The 23,444-nt window shown below is 40.5% G+C and overlaps 1 protein-coding gene across 3 annotated transcripts in view; it reads right to left on the minus strand.

The window, feature by feature from the left end:
• Positions 1-23,444, minus strand: part of C1qtnf7 (C1q and TNF related 7) — a 120,112-nt gene that overhangs the window by 69,055 nt on the left and 27,613 nt on the right. The window contains exon 1 of one of the 3 annotated variants that reach the window (XM_045161372.1): positions 17,340-17,452. The exons of the other annotated variants lie outside the window; for them this stretch is intronic. The gene's annotated coding sequence lies outside the window, so the exon portion shown is untranslated. Of the gene's footprint in view, positions 1-17,339; positions 17,453-23,444 lie in introns of those variants that run through there. 3 annotated transcript variants of the gene reach the window in all.

Genomic DNA, 23,444 nt, shown 5'->3' on the forward strand with positions numbered 1-23,444 from the left:
CTACCTGGCATTTATATGGTTGCTGGGGATCTGAACTCTGGAACTAATACAAGTGATTTAACCTCTAATCCATCTCTCTAGCCCCTCAGTCCTCCTCTTTGTCTCTCCTAGACCACCTTGATCACTTACCTTCCCTGATTCTCTGATAATGCCCAGTAATTTTCAAATCAGCCAGGAGAAATGGGTGGGATACATATATTCATTCTTTAATTTCAGGTAAGAAGAAAATCAGTAAGGTTGAATGATAGCTTGTTAAAGGTATAGAACTTATCCATGAACAAGAACTTCTCATGACTTTGAATTGTGTTTTAGAATTTTTGTGTACTTTACCATATTGAAAAAAATGAGGCTTTGGTGAATTGAACTTAGAGTATATACATATGTGGGCTATTTCTGGTTTGTTTCTCTACTTCCAAAATCTTCAATAGAGGCTATAAGTGATAAGTCTTAAGTACCCATCTCTGACTAGAATGATTGGACTGACATGGGGAGATAGTTAGAATGGAAAGAGACCTAAATGAATGCCTGTAATGTGGGCTAAATTGAGGATTACACATTGCTACAGCCTTCATGAAGGCATCTTTCCATCCTACAACACTGAACAAACTGTACAAATTCTAGACATTAGATTCCTTGGTGATAAACACTGAAGTTACTTTTTTTTTGGAGGCAAGCTTAACAGGCTGGCCTTTTTATGTGTGAGAGAGTGAGAGTGAAAGCAAGAGAGAGAAAGAGAGAGAGAGAGAGAGAGAGAGAGAGAGAGAGAATTGGCATGGCAGGGCCTCCAGACACTGCATTTGAACTGCAGACATGTGTATCACCTTGTGCATGTTTGCGTCACTTTGTGCATCTGGCTTACATGGGATCTGGAAGGCCTGACATGGGTCCTTAGGCTTTGTAAGCAAGTGCCTTAAGTATTAAGCCATCTCTCCAGCCCTGAAGTCACTTTTTAAAATGTCACCAAATGATTTTGTTGACTATGTTGTCACAGACAGATGACACTTTGAAGAATACAATGTATCTTAGAAAACAAAATTGCTTTGACAATTTTTGTCTAATTTGCTAAGATAAAGTGATGAGGCCCCACATGAAAGAATCTTGGTGTGTCCTTATGAAGAAGGCTGGGCGCCCTTCATCTGATTCCCTTCAGCTTCTTGTGCAGAGTAGATTCTTTTGGTGTCTACTCTGAGCAGGTTTCCGACAGGTTCTCAGACTTACTGAAGATCATGTGCAAAGCAAGCGAGAAAAGAACAGTTTTCTGAATACATACTGAAATGGGATGTTAGGGGATCAGGAAAGGAGAAAACAAGACTGAGAAGGATAGTTATTAAATTATTATATTTATTGAGGTAAGTATAGAACTAAGGGAAGGAAAATGAATATACCCATGTAGTTAAAGAGACCACATGGTAGACTGGAATAACCATAAAATGAGAGTTAAAGAGGAAGGAAAAGAAATTACAAAGAGTGCCTACCATGTTGAAGGCAGGATGGGATAAACAGCCCATGTGGGAAATGGGGGCCAAGGGGTTCAAGACTAAGAGAAACTCACCAGAACTTGGAGATTCATGAGTTGTCAGGCAGTCCAGAGGGAGATTGTCTTCCCCTGATAGAACATATTTATAACCTAATGGTGGTGGGATACACCTTCTGGCTCAGGTGAGACAGATAGACAGCTGATTGGTGTGTGGTAGAAGCTGACTCAGGAAGAGGCTAGCCACGATGCCAAGTTCTAGGGTCTAAGCTTGGCCGACCACAATATCAAGATTTTAGAAAAAAACCTCCCTCCCATAGAGGGGTTCAGGTATGGAAAAACAAGTCTAGGGAATTAGGCAAAAGATAAGAAGTCAGACCATCCTTTGATATAGATAATATAGATTGTGAATGTTCCTGCTTTTTCACTTTCAGGCTACCCTGACTGTCTAACAAAGCTACCTGATTTGCTCTCACCACCATCTGATCATGTGGCATACAAATTTATGTAACATACAAAGTGATTTTACAGCTATTGCCACCCTAATTTCCATATCAAAATGTAGGAAGTTGGAGCAAGAGCCAACAGAGATAAGAAAGTTAGAAAAGAGTCATAAGGGGGATGAGGGCTTAAGGGAAGGGGATAGAAAACATTTAATTAGAATACTGGGGATTTGTAGCTTTAAATGGAGTCAGGGATTGCAAAGAGTGGGTAAAAACATTATGAAAAAGTCATAAGGAAACCTACTCCTTTGTTAGCTAATTAAGTAATATATAATTTTAAAAGAAAGTTGGGCACAATTCCACTATAAGAATGAATAATGCTGCTCTCAGAAGCCATAGATTATTACAAGTAACCCTTTGTTCCATGGGTGGAATATTTTCCTATGAGGCTCTTAATTCCCCTTTCCCCTTAAGATTATTGTCAGTGCTTTTGGTTGTCCACCAAAGCTAGATGTTAAGATGTTATTGCTGAAGATATCACATGCTTTGGTTGCATGGCACCAAGAAATAAAGCTGGAACTGAGCTGGAAACCTCCTCCCTGCTGGATTGCTGTCACCGTGCTGGGAAGTGCTGGCAGGCTGCTGGGAGAGAACAGCCACCAACAGTCTTAACCAGCCATGGATCCACCTTGCATATTACACAACTGACCACTGGTGGAATCGTGGTAAGACTGGTTTGGGGGTAATCAACTGCTCTCTGGCTGGATTTGAGACCTGCTCTATGGGATATAATTCATGCTCATTACTGTAATTTAGTCAAAAGCCTGTGATTGGGAAAGTTATAGAACCCATAGGAGAAGCTATTACTTTAGCTAAGCGAGTATATGTGCACCTAAAATTGCCCTCAAATATTTATGTTCATATCCATAGATTAGTGCTACTCTCACCTTTGGTTAGGGAAGCTTTCTTTTTTTCTTTTCTTTTGTGGTGACTACTGGGAGACTCAAAACTCATCAAAGTGTGAGAGTAAGTAGACGCCGAGGGCCTAGTTCTAACTGAAATGTTTCTGCCACACTTTCTAAGACTCAGAGAACATTGCCAAGAGGGAGCAGAAAGAATGTACGAGGCAGAGGCAGAGGAGGAGTGCTTTGGAACACTATCTTCCAGACATGTGAAGTAGTCATTGAATTCGTGACTTCACAATGGCTATTATATTCTGTTCAAGACATGCAAAATATTGGCCCCATCATCATGTCATCATGGATGATGGAGAAAGATAAAAAGGGACATCAATATAGAAGGAGGGACTAATTCGAAGGAAGGGGTTCAGGCAAAAGAGGAAGGAGGAGGTAGTGGGAGGGGGTTATGATAAATACATTATGTACCTCTATGAAAGTAATCAATTAAAAAGTTGAGAAGAAATTGAACCCCAGAGGCACCCCCATATAGGAAGGCATACATCTGGAATTTAGATCTTAACCTGAAACCCAAAGCCATATATTTCTGCCTTACTGATGTCATAAGATTCTGTCCAATTCAACTTTATTACTTGCTGTGAAGTATTTTAAGGTTCACAAGAATTGTTAAATATTAAAGTAGATATGATCAGTAAATATTTATGTAATACAGTTTCATTTATGTGTCAAATTCTAAGTTTTCAGATTTCAGAAATAGAAATATAAAGTATATTTTGACAATTAATCATTCAAAACCCAATTCATTTGACATCTCCCTTCTTTTTCTTACATCAGAATAGAAAGCAAAATATACAGAGTTCAATATTCCTTTATAACTAGAGATGGCCAAGTTACAAACACTTATTGATCAGTAATTTACACAAACATGACTTATAAGAGAGTTTCTTAAACAAAATTAAAAGGTAAGTTTTGATAAAGCAAGGCCTTTGCTTTCCTGCATAAAATATGAACATAGCACTGGAGCTGAGCAGCTATATTGTCACCACAAAGAACTGAGCCAAATGCAAACATTTATGATGCAAGAATAGACAAGTAGATAGTTTTTCTGATAATATTATCTTTTATTTTATTTTTTAAAAGATTTTTTTTTTGGATTTTTCGAGGTAGGGTCTCACTCTGGCCCAGGCTTGACCTGGAATTCACTATGCAGCCTCAGGGTGGCCTTGAACTCATGGCTTTCCTCCTAGCTCTGCCTCTCAAGTGCTGGGGTTAAAGGTATATGCCACCACACCTGGCCCAAAATATTTTATTTTTATTTATTTATTTGTGAGAGAGAAAGAAGAAGAAGAAAGAGAGAGAGAGAGAGAGAGAGAGAGAGAGAGAGAGAGAGAGAATGAGAATGGGCATTCCAGGGCCTCCAGCCACTCTATGTGCCACCTTGTGCATTTGGCTTATGTGAGTACTGGGGAATTGAACTGAGGTCCTTTGGCTTTGCAAGTAAGTGCCTTAACCACTATGCAATCTCTCCAGCCCATAATGATACTCTTACTAAATATACCATCCTTCGACCACTTATATCTGAGCTTCTTGTTATGGGAATAAGATAAAGCTCTTAGTTGCTAAAGGAACTGGGTTTTCTGATACTTAGAGACAATTACAACCCTAATACCCATAATAGAATTTTAAGAGACATTCCTGTTTTCTAACATAGTTCTATTTTTCATGCCAATGATTGTCTCAATTTATATTTCTAAAACATTAGAAATTTAATAATAGACACTTGGAGATGGTGTTCATTTGGTTGGGCACAGATTGGGACAGAGTTGGGCACTCTCCCTGGTTGTGGGGGAAGGATCAGCATTATTGTGGTCCAAGAGACTCTGATCCTTCCAGACAATCTGAGTGCTGCTACAGCCAAAGGCATCAGCATGGGGAGAGGAGACTCTGAGGCTGCAGGATGCCACATGTCACCATCATTTTGCTTTGCATGGATACATATTTGGCCTTTGATTGGAAAGATGAGGAAGAAACCATAGGAATCACTTTGCCTGTCTTTTCACCTTGGGGAAGGACCACATGGAAGTCATACCAGATTATACAAGAAAAGCAGTCTGGTTTTAATAGACCTCCAAGAAAGATACATCATCATCCTCTTCCCCAGGAGGCCAATTCAACATTTACAAACTTGCAAAAAACTCTCATTTGATTTATGTAGATGTGTATTCTCATGTGGTAAAATAAAAATACTCTTGCTTTGTCTAAGGCAGAGTGGTAGAGCAGAAAGTTAGTGGTTGTAGAGTCTGGTAGTACTAAGTTAAGTTGTAGTTCTGTTACTTTACCTGCCAGTGAACTTTCCTGTACCCTAATTTGAGTGAACTGGAGTGGAATAGCTTTTCTCCATTCCCCAGAATAATGGAAAGCAGTGGATGTATAGAAAATGCTGGAAATATTTGCCACAGAAATTATTAGTAGCAGTTGCAGTCCCTTCCCTTTCCTTTGGACAGTGTCTCACCCACCAGTGTCACCTTGGCAGTGCCGCACAGCCCTGTGCCACACCATGGAGTTGCTCTTCAGCTTCCCCTGCTTATTCTCTTTGCTTGCTCTTTTCAGTCCTTAATTCTTAACTTGGGAACTCATAATTTGGGTAATTGCAATTTTATAAAGTAATCCACTTTTTTTGTTTTTGTTTTTGTTTTTTGAGGTAGGGTCTCACTCTAGCCCAGGCTGACCTGGAATTCACTATGGAGTTTCAGGGTGGCCTTGAACTCATGGCGATCCTCCTACCTCTGCCTCCTGAGGGCTGGGATTAAAGGTGTGCACCACCACGCCCGGTTTAAGCCACTTTTTTTAAAACCAGCACCTGAAAACTGATCTGTATATTTGATGTTGCCATGTACCCACAATTTCCACTCTAGGTTTTAGATCCAGGAGATTTACACTCTGAAGACAAAGGCAAAATGTAACAATGAGACATTCTTCTGGATCCCTTTAGCCAGGAATATTCTGGCCACAATTGCTTGGTTAATTGAAAGACAAATAATGCTCTCATGTAAGTTCTCTGCCTTGTAACCCTCATTTGTGGTAGATGCTGTCTCAGACCCAAATGAGGTCTGATGTATCATTTTCAGAAAGGAAATATTCTAGACTATAGTTTTTCTTTTTTAAAGCATGCACATGACTTGGCAATAAGTGTTGGATCAGCTGACTTCTGGCAATGGTGAAAGTTGGCTTCACTAACATATGTACAATTTCAGAGTTGAAGCCACACAGGGAGTTGTTGTGAAGCCTCATAATCCATTCCTAAAAGTCTCCCATACTGTGGTTCTTGTCTTCTCCAACAGTGGAATCCTTTGAAATTGTGATGATTAAAGCTTCCCAAAAATCATTAATTAATCTTTATTCACTTTAGGTCCACTAATTATATTTGACGAGGAAGACTTTTTAAAAGGCCAACAATATAATGAAGAAGAGAAAGACTACTGCAGCAGAACTTGGTCCGAAGACTTGTTTTTTCTTCTTTTCACAAAATTGTTCATAGCACATGTTTAAAAAGAGAAAGCAAATTCCAAAGTAGGGTTTCAAGGATAAAATAATCCCCATGGACATACCTCAGCCCTGTAGTTTATGGGTCATGAAACAGGTCTAAAACATGTTCTGATGACTTATTTACTGTCACATGGTTAACTTGTAGCTTACATGGTTTTGCAGTGGTATGATATTTTAAAAGTATTTTTATGAAGCCGGGTGTGGTGGTGCACACCTTTAATCCCAGCACTCGGGAGGCAGAGTTAGGAGGATTGCCATGAGTTCAAGGCCACCCTGAGACTACAGAGTTAATTCCAGGTCAGCCTGGACCAGAGTGAGACCCTACCTTGAAAAACCAAAAAAAAAAAAAAAATTTATGTATTTATTTATGAGAGAGAGAGGGAGGGAGGGAGAGAGAGAGAGAAAGAGAGAGAGAGGGAGACAATGGGCATGCCATGGCCTCCAGCCACTGTAAATGAACTCCAGATGCATGTGCCCCCTTGTGCATCTGGCTTATGTGGGTCCTGGGGAATTGAACCAAGGTCCCACTAACCCATCTCTCCAGTGCCCAGTATGTTTTTATTATGCTTCAAGTTTGTGCTCAGTGCCTTATCTTCAGTGGGGGGGGGGGGGGCTCTAAGAACTCTCACTAGGAGATGCCCTTTTCTGGCACCTGCTAGTCACTACATTTCATTCTTTACAGGCTCTGAAGGTCATTGTCGTTTATGATTTTATCATTTGCCATTTCCTCATGAGTGAAAACTCCATAAAGGGAGGAGCTTTGTTTCTTGCTAATTATTCTCTCTATAAGAATGATTGGCCCATGGTAAATGTTCAATAAATTCTGTGGATTGAGTGGACCAGAGCTAAAGAGGAAATGAAGTCTTGGTAAGCACCTCTCATGGGCTAAGTTGCTTATGTCTATGTATGTTACAAAAATTTAAAAGGTAACTGATATGTTTAGAGTCTTAAAGGTAAAAAGTGATGAAGAGAAAATTCTAAGTCATTTATATTTCCCTTAAGCCCCAACATTGTCCACTATAGGAAATTATTTCTAATGTGAAAAGATTCACATTCCACAACACCCTCCATGACCTCTTTCCCAGGTGTCTGAAATTCCCAGATTGTAAGCATCCATTTTAGCATCTTCCATGCTTAAAAAAAAAAAATGTGTGCCATGGTAGTTTGTAGAGACAGCAGCGTGAATGTATTTTATACAGCACACTAAGTAGTATAAAAATGTATAACCAGTAAATTTCTCATATTATAGATATTACATCTTACTGCCAATTTGTTGACAAAATTTACTGACTTACATTGAGGTGCAGCAGACAACTCAGATGAGAGAGAAATATACAGAGATGCTGTTCCCTGAAGCCTGATGAAGTCAAAAGGCATGGCAACAAAAAGATCAGAAGGCTTAGAAGGTGACATGTGCCAAAAGATGAAGAAAGTTATAGAACATAAACAAGACGTTAAATAACCCTGGAATAGTAGTGATTCTGCACGTAGGATGCTCCATAAATTCATATGAAGAGAAAATGACAAATCTCTGTGGTGATGAAGAGAACTTATCATCATCTACAGATGAGGGTCATGTTGCATGCATATATTCACTTTTTCTAATATCATAGAACTGGCTGAGGAGGGTAACTGGTGAACTCTTGTGCACACCTGAATCATAGGGAGAATTTACTAACAAAGGAGCATGGGTACCTACTTTTGTTAACAAGGCACTGTGCCAGGCATAGAGGTAGGGTGACCATTCGTCTCACTTGTCCCTGCAAGGCAGGTCTGGCCCTGATACCTTCACAGCTTGTCAAGAGAAGGAAAGAATGTTTAGTTGTGAAAAGAACACAGAATGTGAAACCTGAGAACACATTTGGGGGCTGGAGAAATAGCTCAGCACAAAGCCTAACTGTTTTGGTTTGATTCCCCAGTATGCACATAAAACCAGATGCAAAAAGTGGCAATGCATCTGGAGTTTGTTTACAGCAGCTAGAGGTTCTGGCATGCCCATTCTCTCCATCCTGTCTATGTCAAATAAATAAATAAATAAAACCACCTGTTTAGATCCTAGCCTTGTTAATTTCTAGGTGTGTAATGAGGTACAGAGGAGTTATCTGAATAGTCTAGTATCACATAGAGGATAGTCTGGTATGTGTCCCAGGCACTCTGGCTCTTCCCTCCCACTCTACAGAGCAGGTGTGACAGACAGGTAGGGGCCAGAAAATTGCAAATCCTCAGTAAATATCTCCCAATACTTGAGTAATTTCCTTCTATATTCTAAACTTGTATTCCTCTGTTTTACGATGCATGTCCTACAATCACCATCTAATTTCCTTTGCAATTGCCCATGGAAATAAAAGTTTGATTCTGTTGTATTACCACCACACATTTTTATCCTAGAAGAACTCACATTGGGTTAATACCACTGTTAGGATGTCAAGCTCTGGTGTCTACTTCAGGTAAAAGTGAAAGGGTACAGATCACCACAGGCTCAAAGTCAAGAGGATTTGCTTATTGAAGATTTGTGTGGGACCTGGACTGTTAGGATTTCCTAACAACTAAGAGCCCTTTCCATCTGCAGCCTCTGACCTTGAAAGCCCCTTAAGTGTCAGCTGATAATAACTGACACTCAGAATGAGATTGGTCTCATCAACAGAGGATGATGTCATATGAGCCAAAATTACTCAGAGGCAGAGGGAAGGCATTATCAAGTAGACTTAACATCAACTATTCTTGTTAATTTGGGTGCATTTGAAGAATTCATGGTCACATAATATAGGAAAGTGTCTTATTACTTAAATGAGGCACATTGAGAGATGCCCAGTCTGATAATGGACAGAGGGTTAGGACACATGTCGCATGCAGCCATGGACTCATGATGGGGGACTCTGAAGAAAGGAGACTAGATTTCTGGTAAAGAGTGGGGTCTGATATAACAAAGGCTGATGGAAACAGAAAGATTTCCTTGAACTTTGTTGTGCCCCTATGGTGACCTTTCCTCCAAGTCATTAGCCACTAGTGTATTTAAAATACTTGTAAAAGAAACACTTGCTATTATAGTGCATCATTTATAAATTCATGCAATAAGATCCCATGACTTTATCAAAAAGTTTTTAAATCCTTCTGTTCCTATGTTGAATTATCCCTGAGACTATGGAATGGTGAGCACATTTGCTTAATCACAAAATAGTCTGTAAATAAATCAGCATGCTTAACCTAAAGTAAATGGATTACAGGATTTATACCACTAAAAAGAACAATATTGGCTATAGTATGACCTCCACTAAAATCTTACAGTATATCAAAATAAAGCAAACATCTTAAACTTGGGTCATACAGGCTTGGATTCAGAGATAAATCTGTTTTTCAGGGGGATGACAGAGAGCAATTCTGTTTGCTCTCATGGTGTCTGTGTCATTTTCCTCTTGAGCTTAGACCCTTAGCTAGAGACAGGTGCTGAGGGCTTTTCAAAACTAACCCAAGCAAAGCAGTGCCTGATGGCTTTTACTTTCCCTTTTCATTTCAGCAGAAGTATCTCCCAGAGATGTTCCATCTACTAAATCTCAGTTGGCAAACACTCCCCATTATCAGAGAAGTTCATGGAGCACCAATAGCAGCTAACAGACCCTTCTCAACAAACTCATCTCTAAGAAGAAAAACACCCATGGATGAGAGCAAGAACTGTTTTCTTACAGTGCTTGCAAAGACTTTCTAACAGCTGCATGAGTTAACCTTGGTGTGCACAGATGTGAAGTTTGTGCTTGAAGTCCCTTCCTTTTGGCAGCAAGAAGCACTCATAGTTCTTTGGCTTTGGACTGATAAGAAGTTTCCTGATTTGCTTTCAAAAATGTACTCCAGGCTTAAGTGATGAGAACATGCAAGGCCAGGAAGTACAATGGCATAGTGGCCACTTCAGACCTTCTAATCAAAAATAAAATTGTCTATATCTGTTGATTAAGTCACTGTATCATATTTGGGAGGTAGTACAAAGAGCCAAAAATCTCCTGATAGTGTCATGTTCAAATTGAATGATCAGCTTTCATTTCAGGAAGCCAGGGCCCTCTGATAGGTCTTCCAAGACCAGTTGCTTACCAGCCACTTAAAGTCATGAAGTGGTGACCATAAAGGAAGCCTCTTCAGCTGGCAAGGGAGGAAACTGCTGGAAGAATTGGAGCCAAGAGCCTTTTGCTTCTCAAGCTCAGTACTCTGTCTGCTAGGGGAGGTAGAGGCAGATGCAAGGGTTTGGACCAAGACCTTTAGCATACATGTCACTGGAGAATGGCCATTATATTTCTGAGTTGCAGTCCTTTTTATTTTATTTGTTTACTTATTAATTTGCAAGGAGAGAGTGAGTGAGAGAGAGCGAGAGAGAGAGAGAGAGAGAGAGAGACCTCTTGCCACTGCAAGTGAACTTCAGATGCATGCACCACTTTTTGCAGCTGGATTTATGTGGGTATTAAGTATGAACAGTGTTAAATATGACTTTGCAAACAAGGGTCTTTGAGCACTGAGCCATCTCTCCAACCCATGAGTTAAAGTTCTGACAGCTGCAAAATGAGGTGGATAATATTAGTGACCCTTGATAAGAATGAAAGCAATTGTACCATGGGGAGCTTCATCGGTATAGCCCCGTTTGCATGCTTCTTTACTTCTATTTTTATATTCCTTTTGATGTTATTTTCTGTGATGGAAGAATTCACCAAGTGACTTTGCAGTAGAAAAACTGAGTATGAGACAAGGAATGAGATTGGGTATAGAGTAAACTTTGACCAGATTAAAAGGTATATAACATATCTAAATATGTTCTTAGAAAGAATACTGGATCTGGAAACAAAAATCAAGGTTTTTGCCACTAATGAATACTTTCAGTCAAAGAACCCCCAGGGAGTTGGTTTGGGATGAAGAGATGACAGTGGCGCTTTATTTTTTATTTTATTTTGTATTATAAAGACAAATTCATACTCCATTTTATAGAAAGTAATCTGCACATACATATTAATATCTTAGGATCCACACACTGTGAACGGTTTGTTTGTTTTGAGTTAGTCCCATCCCTACCTTAGCACAGATTCCCCTGTGGAGCACAGGTTATCCTGGCAGAGAATAACCAGACCCAGCATTTCAAGAAGTACCTGAACCCAGGCATGCAGAGAATGAGGAAAGAGTAAAAGAGCTTTTGATGAGAGAGGCAGAGAGGGCACAAGTCTCATCTATATCACATATCATCTGGCCAGATGAGCAAGACTGAGCTCTGAAATGACTACCTTTGTTTCCACCCTAGTTCTACCCCACTCCCTATGAAGCCTGTCAGCTTGAGATGAGCTGTAGGATAGTTTTTTTTTTTTTTTTTTTTTTTTTTTTGTGGTGTTAACCTGACATCTTTTCAGATTACTCACTCTCTGAATAAAAAACAACTTAAATGTTAAATTCTTCTGTCTGCTTATTGGCCTTTGTGGTGCCAGGCAACACTGGCTCTGGCATTCCTGTTATAGTCTCTTAACTATCCTCACCAGGGACATACTAATTTTCATTTTGCTTTGGTGAAGACCTTCTGGAAATGACTAGGTCATGATGATGGAACCCACATGAATGAGATTAATGACTTTATAAAAACACTTATAAAGTCCTTTTTATCCTCCAGCTATGTGAGGATCTGGGATGCGGCAACAAGATGAAATCTTTGAAACAAAGCATGGGTCGTTACCAGTTGTGGACCCAGCTTTTCCCTAGAGTTTGAAGTTTCCAGTGTCCAGAACTATAAGGAATAAGTCTATATGGTCTATAAATTATTCAATTCATGACATTTTGCTACAATATTACTATTGGACTAGGACAGTGATCGTTTTCAGTATCCAAAACTGAGAAAATATCATAAATGGGATGGTAACACTTCCACTTCTGATTTTGTCTACAGTTCTTGTCCCTAATGCCAGGGTGCTTATGTTTTCATTTTCTTTTAAGAAGCACATTCCTTTTCCTTTGTCACTGTCCTCTTGGTACACAAGCCCCCGTGTTTTCCACTATTGTTTTCTGACAGAGCTCAAATTGTGTTTCCATTTTCATGGAACAGACAGGATGAAAGATAGCAAGAAGCCATTTGATTAACAACATAGAAAAGCATCCACAGAGGCTTGATGAAGGTAGAGCCATCCTTATCCTGGGAATAGCCACACATGCCAAATGAGTCATGACCAGCTTCCCCTTTGAAAATGTTCAAGTACCAGATCTAACTTATACTTAATTATTCCATTCACTCCTATTGCCTTTCATAAATTTAATTCTTAAATGCCATTTCAGTTAATATTTGCATCCTCTCTTTGGTAAGAGCAATTTTCTTATTAAGCCTTGTGTCAGTAAGCTTGGATAGGCACATGAATTTTAAGGGTACAGCATTCAATCTATAATCAAAGCTGGAAAAAGAAAGAAAAGAGAACTGACATTCATGAAGCCAGCTTACTTTTTTCTCATTAAGTCCTTTAAAACAACTTTGAGAAGATAGTAGTAATGTTTGTTTTCAAGGTCACAAAGGTCACAGGTGGAAGTATTAAGATGTAACCCATGATGGCCAGAATCCTCCCTGATCTTTCCATGAAGCACTTGACCCTCATCATTTCTGTACCCCAAGATTCTTGGCTATGGTTTTCTATTTAGCCTTTCCATTACTCCCCAAATTCATTTGTCTTGAGGAATACATTGTTTTTGTTTAATTTTTTTTGTTCATTATTTATTTATTTATTTATTTGAAAGTGACAGAGAGAGAGAGAGAGAGAGAGAGAGAGAGAGAGAAAGAAAGAGACAGATAGAGAGGGAATGGGCGAGCCAGGGCTTCCAGCCACTGCAAATGAACTCCAGATGCGTGTGCCCCCTTGTGCATCTGGCTAACGTGGGTCCTGGGGAAACGAGCCTCGAACCGGGGTCCTTAGGCTTCACAGGCAAGCGCTTAACCACTAAGGCATCTCTCCAGCCCTTGAGGAATACATTGTTAATTCAGGGTATATGAGAAGGAAATAGGTTCAGGCAAAAGCTCGTTCCCTCAGGGTAACCACTGATCTGAAGATGATACAGTGGAGAGATACTAGAGTCTTGCTTCTTCCCTACTTCCTTTACTGTGATAAATCTTTATACTCAGCTCCCATGCTCCTTCTCTCTGAGCTTCCTTTGATTTACCCTCATTTGTCCTTGCTGTCTTCTCTTATAACATCCTATAGTTCTCCTTCAGAAAATTTCCTCTAACAAACTGGGCATGGTGGCTCATACCTTTAATCCTAGCATTCACAAGACAAAAGTAGGAGGATCGCTGTGAGTTTGAGACCAACCTGGCGTTAGGTTCAGACAGGCTCTGAAACTGAAGTTACTGTGGTCAGCAGAATGGTGACAGAGGCATAGGAAAGTGGATTATCCACATTTCTCAAGAAACTGCCCAGTCATTATCCCTTCCTTACCTAACAATGCCCCAGGTCATGGTTTCCTGCCCCCTGCCTATCTGCCTATCTCATAAGTCACATGGTCACTCTTCTGGTGCCACAACCTAGCTATTTTAAACGATTAATGTAATGATCTCCCCTAAAGGAACTTTTGTATTCAACTTAACAAATGAGTTTTTTTTTCTTCTTCACCTACCCCCAACTGAAAAATCCCTATAAAGCCCACTACCTGAAAACTCAGGTTGGCTGTGCTCCTCTCTTGTGAATCAGCCCTGGCAGCTTATGCTTTTCCCCAATAAAAGCTTTCATCTTTGCTTCAGAGTGGTTTGCTTGGTCTTGGTCAGTCCCATACCTTACATCTGGTGCCCTGACTTGGATAGGAGGCTTCCAGTTGCTCTCTTGGGCAGCCAGACCTCCTTTCCCCTGACCAGGCCACTGAGCTGCAACTGACCCTCTGAGTGCTTTGGCCCATCTCTGCCTGAAACCAGCATTCACACCCACCACAATTCAGCCTTGATCTTCTTCTCTTCTTCATCTCCTCCCTCCTTCTTGGTAAGTGTACCTCTTGGGTTGTCCTGCTTTCAGGTTTAATCCCTCTCGGAAGCTGTGCTGGCACAACAGGCTACACCACTCACCCACTTTTGGACCCCAACCCCAGGTCTTGAGAAGATGCACTCTTGGCTCCTTGAGAGTCTTTCACTTTCCAGTCTACCGCACTCTAAAGAGTGCCTTTTGACTTGATCTTGGAACACTCTCCTCTTTCCTCCTCTCCTTCCATCTCCTGAGGTCTCATCTTTCACTGCCAGCTGCCTAATCCATCGGGAGCCTAGTCGCCTGCCTTGCCCACTAACAGGCTGAACAGCCGATAATTGTGACCTGTATGACCTCTGCCCATGTGTGAGGTGTATGCCCCATTTACCCTAATGGGTCAGGGGGTCATATTGGTGTTCTGTGTAGACCTAGTTTCTTTCTCCCATCCTTGCTTTCCTCTTTCTCTTATCTTTTTACTGGCCTTTTATTTTCTTTATTTTTTTTTTTTTATTTTTACTGTACTAACCTCTAAACCAATTTCTACTACATCCCTGGCCTATCTCCTTAAGAACTTAAAGTATCTACAACTCTTGGATGACATCAAACCTCACTGTCTGATCTTTCTGTGCAACTCTGCCTGGCCACAATATTAGCTGGACAATGGATCCAAATGGTCTGAAAATGGTACTTGTGATTTCCAAATTCTTACTGATTTAGAAAACTTCTGCCAATGTACAGGTGAGTGGTCTGAAATACCCTAGGTTCAGGCACTTTTCACACTGCATGCACAGCCTTCTGCCTTCTCTCTGCTTTACTTGCTCTTCTCACCAGGTCCTTCTGGCCAGGGTTTCAGAAATGCTAACTCAACCCCTCCCCCATACTCGTTCTCATCCTCTGCTTTAAACCCAGATGCCATAGATGACCTGGCCCCAGCAGTTTCATCTGTCTCCTGTCCTGCCTCCATGCTTCCACCACCACCTCCCATGTCCTCTCCTCTTTCCCCTTCTGCCCAAATTATTCATTCTCACAGAGACAGAATGTGCCCTTTACATGAGGTCACAGGGGCTGAGGGGATTGTTTGCCTTTATGTTCATTTTTCCATGTCTGATTTATCCTATATTAAGAAATGTCTAGGGTCTTTCTCTACTGATCCAGCACACTATGCTAAAAAATTTCACTACGTCACCCATACATATGACCTAGCCAGACATCATCTCTTTATAGTTCTTTCCTCCACTCTTACTCCTGATGAATGAGAACATGTCTGGATGGTTGCTCAGGTCCATGTGATGAGGCTCACTTGTTAGTTTATGGGACACCTAACTGAGGCACTCACCCAATACACTCAACTTAACCCCTCTTCCCAAGAGGGCATGATAAATCTCAATACCCATTTCCTATCCCAATCTGCCCCTAAGATCAGGAAAAAACTTAAATGCCTAAAAAAGGGGCCCTCAAATCCCAAGGGAGACCTGTTTGACCTGGCATTTAAAGTTTTTAATAACTGAAAGGACCATAAATGGACTAAAAGGGTGTCCAGAAACAGACAGAAGTTCCAGTTCCCCGCTGCAACCCTAAGACCTCCTCCAAAGAATATGGTGGGGACACTACACTCACCACCAGAACTCTGCTTCAAGTGTGGCCATACCAGTCACTGGGAAAAAGCCTGCTGCAACCTGCGCCTGCCACCAGGACCCAGCCCCTACTGCAGACTAGCTGAATACTGGAAGGTCGACTTTCCTTTTCCTGGACAAGGTAGGCCAACACCTTTCCCCTCATTCCACATAAGAGCCAATTGCTGATCTTCTGGATGGCGGCCAAAGATTGAAAGTGCTGTGGAACCTTAACCCCCACCAACATTCTTCATAAAACAATGGAGAAGCCCAGGGTCACAGTCCAGCTGGCAGGAAGGCCTGTCTCATTTATTAGAAAGGTCAGTCAGTCAGTCAGTCATGCCATCCTACTCTCGTAAGATTTTTCCCTTGTAGATCTCTGTGTTGGTATTGACAGCCTATCCCACTCCCCACACATCACCCCCCATCCCGTAGTCTGGAACACCCCCCTCTCTCATTCATTTATCACAATATCCTCTTGTCCTGTTCCTCTTCTTGGTTGTGATATTATACAAAAAGTTTCTGACTCTCTGACTTACCACTCACACTTTGTATTCCTCCTTGTGCCAGCCCCCTCCCTTACAAGTTTTCCAAGTTTTCTCCTCTCTGTCTTCGGGGTTGGTCCCAGGGTGTGGGACGCTTCCTTGCCAGCACTAGTCTCTTATCACATGCTTGTCCTCATCATACTCAAAGACCCCATGTCTTTTCCCTGCCATCCTCAATTCCCAATCTCACTTAAACAAACAATTTAAACCTACCATTTCTCACTTGCTATAAGCCAGCCTCCTTCACCCCATTCATTCCCCTTGCAATACTCCAATCTTGCCTATTATCAAACCTGATGGGACCTACAGATTAGTCCAAGACTTGCGCTTATAGTCAATGCTATTGTTATGATCATTCATCCAGTAGTCCCCAACCCCCATACTCTCCTCTCTCACATCCCTTCCTCCACTACTCATTTATCAGTTCTTGACCCCAAAGATGCCTTCTTCTCCATCCCCTTCTACCCCAATTCCTACAATCTTTTCATCTTCACCTGGAGGACCCCAATACTCATCCTCCCTCTCAACTCATCTGGCCTGTCCTTCCCCAGGATTTTAGAGACAGCCCCCACCTACTTGGTCAAGCTCTCTCTACTGACCTGTCTCTGGATCTGTTGCCCAGCACACTTTTAAATATATGTAGATGATCTTTTTCTCTGCTCACCCTCTCTTTCTCTATCCTAAACTACATGCCAAGAAACTTCTTAACTGTCTTGGATCTAAGGGATTGAGTTCCCCACCCCCAAAAGCTCAACTTTCTTTAACCCAAGTGAGGTATCTGGGGTTTCCCCTTACCCCCCTTTCACAACAAATCACCCTAGATCACAAACAACATCTGCACTTCCTCTCCCCACTTACCTATAAGGGAGAAATCCTCTCTTTGCTTGGCTTTGTTGGGTTCCTTAGAATGTGTATTCCAAATTTTGCCCTCCTGGTAAGGCTCCTTTACGACATAGCTACGGGAAACCCTCATGAACCCCTAGACCCAGTCAGAGACAGACACTGCCTTCTCCTAACTTCTCTTGGAAACTCCAGCCCTTGCACTTCCAGATCTTCAGCAGCCTTTTCTTCTTTATTTCACAGCAAAAGGGGGTATGACATTGGGAGTTCTGGGCCAAATGAAGGCTTCATTCTTTGCCACTGTAGCTTTTCTTTCTAAACAACTGAAACGCTGCCCAGTGTTGGCAATGGTGCCTACATGCTCTTGCTGCAGCTGCTCTCCTAGCCTAAGAGGTGCAGTAATTCACTTTTGGGCAATAAGGCATTGTCCTCTTCCCCCACGGACTTAAAGAGCAAATTCTATTCTCAAAACTTATCTGTCTAAACTCACTTCTGAACTTCACCTTTCTTGGACCCAGCTCCTCCCACTTGCCTTAGCTCGAATCAGAGGTATTCCTTGGGCGTCCTCCTTCCTTAGCCCTTTTTGACTTATGTATGGATGCTCTTTCCTGTTAAGCAACCCTCCCCACTACCAGAACCTTCTCTCCATAGGTACTTACCAAGTTTCACTTGTCTGAAACCTTCGGGAACGTGCTAACTGCCTTCTACCCCCACCACCAGAGGCAGCCACAACTCTTTCACTTAACTCTAGAGATCAAGTCTACCTTAAACAGTCTTGCCCACAGGACCTCAAGTCACTCTGGACCAGACCTCATCTGGTGATCCTAACCATTCCTATGGCCACAAAGCTTCAGGGCATCCCTAGTTGTATCCACCTATCACAGCTTAAGAGGGTCCTTCCTACCCTACCTCAACCAGGGATAAGTACACCCACCCCAATGGTCCCTTTTAAACTTAAACTCTCTTGTGTTCCTACTCTTCCCCATCCCAAAATGTTCCCCTGGAATATACCGATGTCTCTCTGCCTCCTCTCTCTTGACCCAAACCCTCTATTCCTCTCCTATGAGTGGTCATTCCCCCACCCCTTGTGCCTGGCATTTTGATGCCATAGCTGTTGACAAGAATAACAAGCTTCTTAATTCTTCCTTCTGTCCTCTCATGGGGTGTGTGGAGCCCATCTCCCTCACCTTGTCTATAACAGATGTTGCTAGCAACTGTCCTGAAGGCAGCTCAATAGAGGAAAGGTACAAGAGAAGTCTCTGTTTTGCTCAGGACCAAGTCATAACAGCATGCTACACTGGTACTGTCAGAGGGTGCTCACTATGAATCTCACCACTCTGCCATTTATAGCCACCATGAAACTGTCTCCCCATCACCTGTCCTGAAGTGAGACTGACCCATCAGCCACATTATCCAGTTTCTTCCATAAGAACTCATCATCCCTATGGTCAGCATGAAGACATTACAGAAAAGAGATCACTGTCCATTATCATTAACAAATGCTAGAATGTTAGGTCAGGATGGGTCCCCCAAATGGAGTCACCATGGTCAGCAGAATGGTGACAGAGGAATAGGAAAGTGGATTATCTACATTCCCCAAGAAACCACCCAGTTCTTATCCCCTCCTTGCCTAACAATGCCCCAGGTCATGGTTTCCTGCCCCCTTATCTCCTAAGTCACATGGTCACTGTTCTGGTGTCGCACCCTAGCTATTTTAAATGGTTAATGTAATGATCTCCCCTAAAAGATCTGTTCTGTTCAACTTAATAAATAAGTTTTTTTTTCCTTACTCACCTTCCCCCAATAAAAAGCCCTATAAAGCTGACTATGTGAAAACTCAGGATGGCTGTGCTCTTGTTTTGTGAGTCAGCCCTGGAAGCTCATGTTTTCCCTGAAAGCTTTCATCTTTGCCTCAGAGTGGTTTGTGTGGTGTTGAGCACTCTCAACCCTTACACTTCAGACTACAGAGAGAGCTCCAGCACAGCCTGGGGTAAAGTTAGACACTGCCTTGAAAAAAAAAATTACCTTTTATAAACTTTCATAAATGTTGCTTCATCATTGAAATAGTTATAAAATGCACTTAAGTATTTCCAAGATAAATTACCCAACATTCAACTGCTTCATGGGTCTGCAAGCTCCCTGAAAGGTACAATGTCTTGTTTACTAAGTTTCTCCATCCATTAGAACACTAACATGAGGACCTATAGAGGAAAAAGGGAGGGTTGAATAAGAGCAAACCAGAAAAGGTAAATTGTAGGAAGGTACTGTGGGATTAACTGCAGCAGCAGGACTAGCAAACAAACCTCAGAGCATGGTCTGATTGAGCCTCTTTATTAATTCTCTATGTATCCTCTATTGGATTTTTCTTATCCTACCATAGCATGGGAGTGCTAGAATTCACTGATGCATTTCTTAGAGTAAAGACAGGCAATTAAGGAGTAGCTCTTTGTCCTTCTCTTCTGGCCTACTGGTCAACATATGGCCTCCTGAGAGGGTAAACCAGTCTAGCTACTGTGCAATGGGACTACCTATTTATATCTCATCAGCATCAGTCTTTTTATAGGAAAAGAAGAAGCAAGGCTTTGATGGAATGAATTGTGAAGAGGTACAGAATACTTCCAGGAGAAATTTCTATCAGGGAAAGGTTTTAAGCTGAATAAACTGTGTGTGAAAGCACATGGAATGACAGCATGTTGGGCTTAGAGAGCTGAGGAGCATAGATTTTTTGTGCATGTGTGTGTTTGTGTGTATGGGGGGGGGGTCTTTAGGGAAATGAGTTAATAGAAGTAAAAGTACCACACATATATGAAGGGTTTTAATGAGTATTTGTTTCTTAGTGTTGTCTAGAGGGCCAATGAGAAACTACATGTGGAATTGTTTTATAAATTGAGGATAATTCTTTAAACTATTTTATTGTAAATTCTTCTGGATAAGCATAACTAGAATATTAGACTAAAAAGCCATTCTGGGAATTGGATTATTTATGCTTCTTTAATTTATAAACTAAAAAGTTTGATTAATTTTCTTGTGATCTCTTTTCAAAGCTTAGATAATAAATCTTCAGAATCTGTTAAGTATCAGTGAGTTGGGGGTCATTTTTCAACTCTGTATCATCCCTTGTGCTTTTTCTCTCTCTGTCTCCTTCCTTCCCCTCTTTCCTTTTCCCCAATTTATTCTTTTCCTCCTCCTTGTTCCCCCTTATCCTTCTTATTCATGTTCATTCTCTACTTTCTTCTCTCTTTCTACCTTCCTTCCTCTCTCCTTGACTGGTATTGTTAACCTGGGACTATATTTCCTGGAATCCTAAGAACTTAAAGCACAGTCCTCAGGTAGTCAACTAATATGTTTGCATGACTTCAGCATGGGATTCCTAAATCATCAGTTAAGTGCAGGTGTTCAGTAATTCTATGCTTTTGGGTTTGTAGCAAAACAACATTACTTTTCTTCAGCAGCTCTTCACAGGCCATTTAAGAAATTTTTATTTAGAAACAATTTACAGACCTTGAGGAAATTATAGAAACAAAATCAAACAGCAACAAAAGCTAAGCTACCTTCCCATAATGATGGCATCTTTCATAAACAACAAAACTGGAAACTGACAGATTAAATAGTAAGTGGGTTGCATATCTTACTCAGTCTTTCCCAGTTTTATATAGACTCATTTGTATGTTATACAGTTCAATACCATCTCATCCATGTATAGATTCTGGTCTTTCAGTGGGTTTCAAAGGTTTTGATTCCTTGTCTTCAATCCCTACCTCGAGCAATGCTTATTTTCCTAACTGAATTCTATTTGATAGGGTTAGTGATTTCCTGACATGTGTCACATTTGAAGCCTTTTAACCAAGTTTTGTTACTTGTACTCTATTATGCTGATTCACTCATTTAACTAAAATATTGCTCATTGAAGCTTCTTTACCCCACCCCCATCTTTTTCTGTCTGGACATCATCGCATTATAAATAAATTTCTACAGCAGAGTTTTAGCATTTGTTGAGCTTTTATTTGCTTCAATCTCCAAGTCATCTCTTACAGTTTAAGTATGGTTTTTGTCCATAGAAGCTCCCCTAATCTTGGGTATCTACTGTGTCAGGTTAAGTAGTGGTTATATCATGAAGAGGGTTTAGGGTCTTTATGGTAGGATTGAATTATTTACTTCCTTTCTTTACAAAGTAAGTTCATCCCTGGTCACTTCCATACTAGCTCACTTGCCATATTAGGAAGCCAGATGAAGTGCTTGCCAGATGGTGCTGCCATTTTGGCCTGCCCTGTAGAACTGTAAATCTAAATAAATTTCTTTCTTTTATAATTTCTTAATTTTATGTCTTTTGTTATAATATGAGGAAATGGACTAAACTATCACCCTAGCCATGTAAACTAAAAATGAAATACTATTTTTGTATTTCTAAATAATGCTAACATATTTATAGTGGATAAGGTAGACAAAAATAACTGGTATAGAGATTAAATTGAAGAAGGCAAAATTACCAGTATGGACATTTAATACAATTTTATATTTAAGTAATGCATGGATTTATTTTCAGGATTGGAAGGTAAGAACTCTTGCCATTGGGATGCATCCTCAGTCCAAAGTGAGAAAATTTAGGAATTTAGCTATTAGAAATAATATATGTTTGAGAAGAAACAAAAATGATTCTATCAATATCAGGGATAATCTTATCAACTTGACAGAAACTGTAAACACACAAAATAATAGCTTTCCTATGTAGCAACAATGCAAAGAATGTTAAAGAAACAAAGAGCATGGATAATCTCAGACAACGCAGGTTTCTGAAGAGGAAGATAAACTCTCCCTAAGCCCTTTTCTGTCTTTTACGGATCCCATAGATGGCTCAGTGGCTAAAGGTATTTGCTTGCAAAGACTGACAGCTCAGGTTCAATTCCTCAATACCCATGTGAAGCCAAATGCACAAGATGGCACATCTGGCATTTATTTGTAGTGGCAAGATGCCTGGCATGCCCATTCCCTCTTTCTCATTCTCTCTGTTATTCTTATTCTCTCTGCCTGCAAATAAATTTTTAGAAAATTAAAAGAGAAATTCAGACTTGTTTTCCCTTCTCATTCTTCCAACTGATTCACAAGTTGCCTTTGTCCTTTTCTAAAGAAGACATGTCTCCTTTTGTGGAGAGATGCCCCCTGGCTCTAACTTACTTAGTTTTTTCATATTATTTCTACCAAGGCCATATAACAACTTGAAGTCACATATTTCAGAAAGTATTTCTGGCTATACATTTACCATGTAGTTGCCTTCCATAAAGAACTAGAGAAACTTCCTTCTTTCAACCAATGGGACTAATAAGAAAAGCATGGTCTAGATTTGCTGTGTGCTAATACAGTTCATTGATTCTTCAGGAAATTATCTTAGTAAATCCTCACTTAGTGTAGGTGACAATATATTTCTTCCTAATAAAAATTAATAAGCTTTAGGGTCTGAGGATCAACCCGGGCCACCTGGCCACAATGTGAGTGAGCCCCAGTGGCAGCCCTGGTTGCTTCAGCTTAGGTTGTCTGTCTCATTAACATTGTGACTGAATGGTGTCAGTGGTGCTATATCATGACCAAAAGTTGTGAAAAGGATGGGGATGCTGGTTTGCATGTGACCCCAGCTTGTTGGAAACCATGTTTTAAGTGAGCCTTAGGATTATGAGGGTTTTTTGTTTGAACTTTATACATTAATTAAGGCAACAAAATTAACATCATTCTTAAGAGTATGATTTAGAGGTTTTTTTTCCCTACTCCTTTTTCTAATTTTGAAATTGAAGATATTTAAACATAGGCATGGCTTCAGCATAGTTTATGATCAAAGAAAACATTTCTCATTTTAATTGCTTATTTTGCTTTATTAACCTATGATTTCCATGTCAACACTTAAACCAAGATGCTCCTTAAAAATTCCAATCTCAAACCCTTCCATTTTCCATTTCTTTGTTTCTGCACCAATATCATCTTACCCCTTTTACTTTCTTAATCTTCACACTCAGCATCTATCTCACTGTCTTAGCAAATGCACAATAACTATACACATAAGCCTTATTTGAATCAACAAATTCAAAATCAAAAAATTGAGTTTCCATTTATGCCATAGATTATTTGAAATAAGTG

The sequence above is a fragment of the Jaculus jaculus genome, chromosome 11, assembly GCF_020740685.1.
Source record: "Jaculus jaculus isolate mJacJac1 chromosome 11, mJacJac1.mat.Y.cur, whole genome shotgun sequence".
Taxonomy (NCBI): Eukaryota; Metazoa; Chordata; class Mammalia; order Rodentia; family Dipodidae; genus Jaculus; species Jaculus jaculus.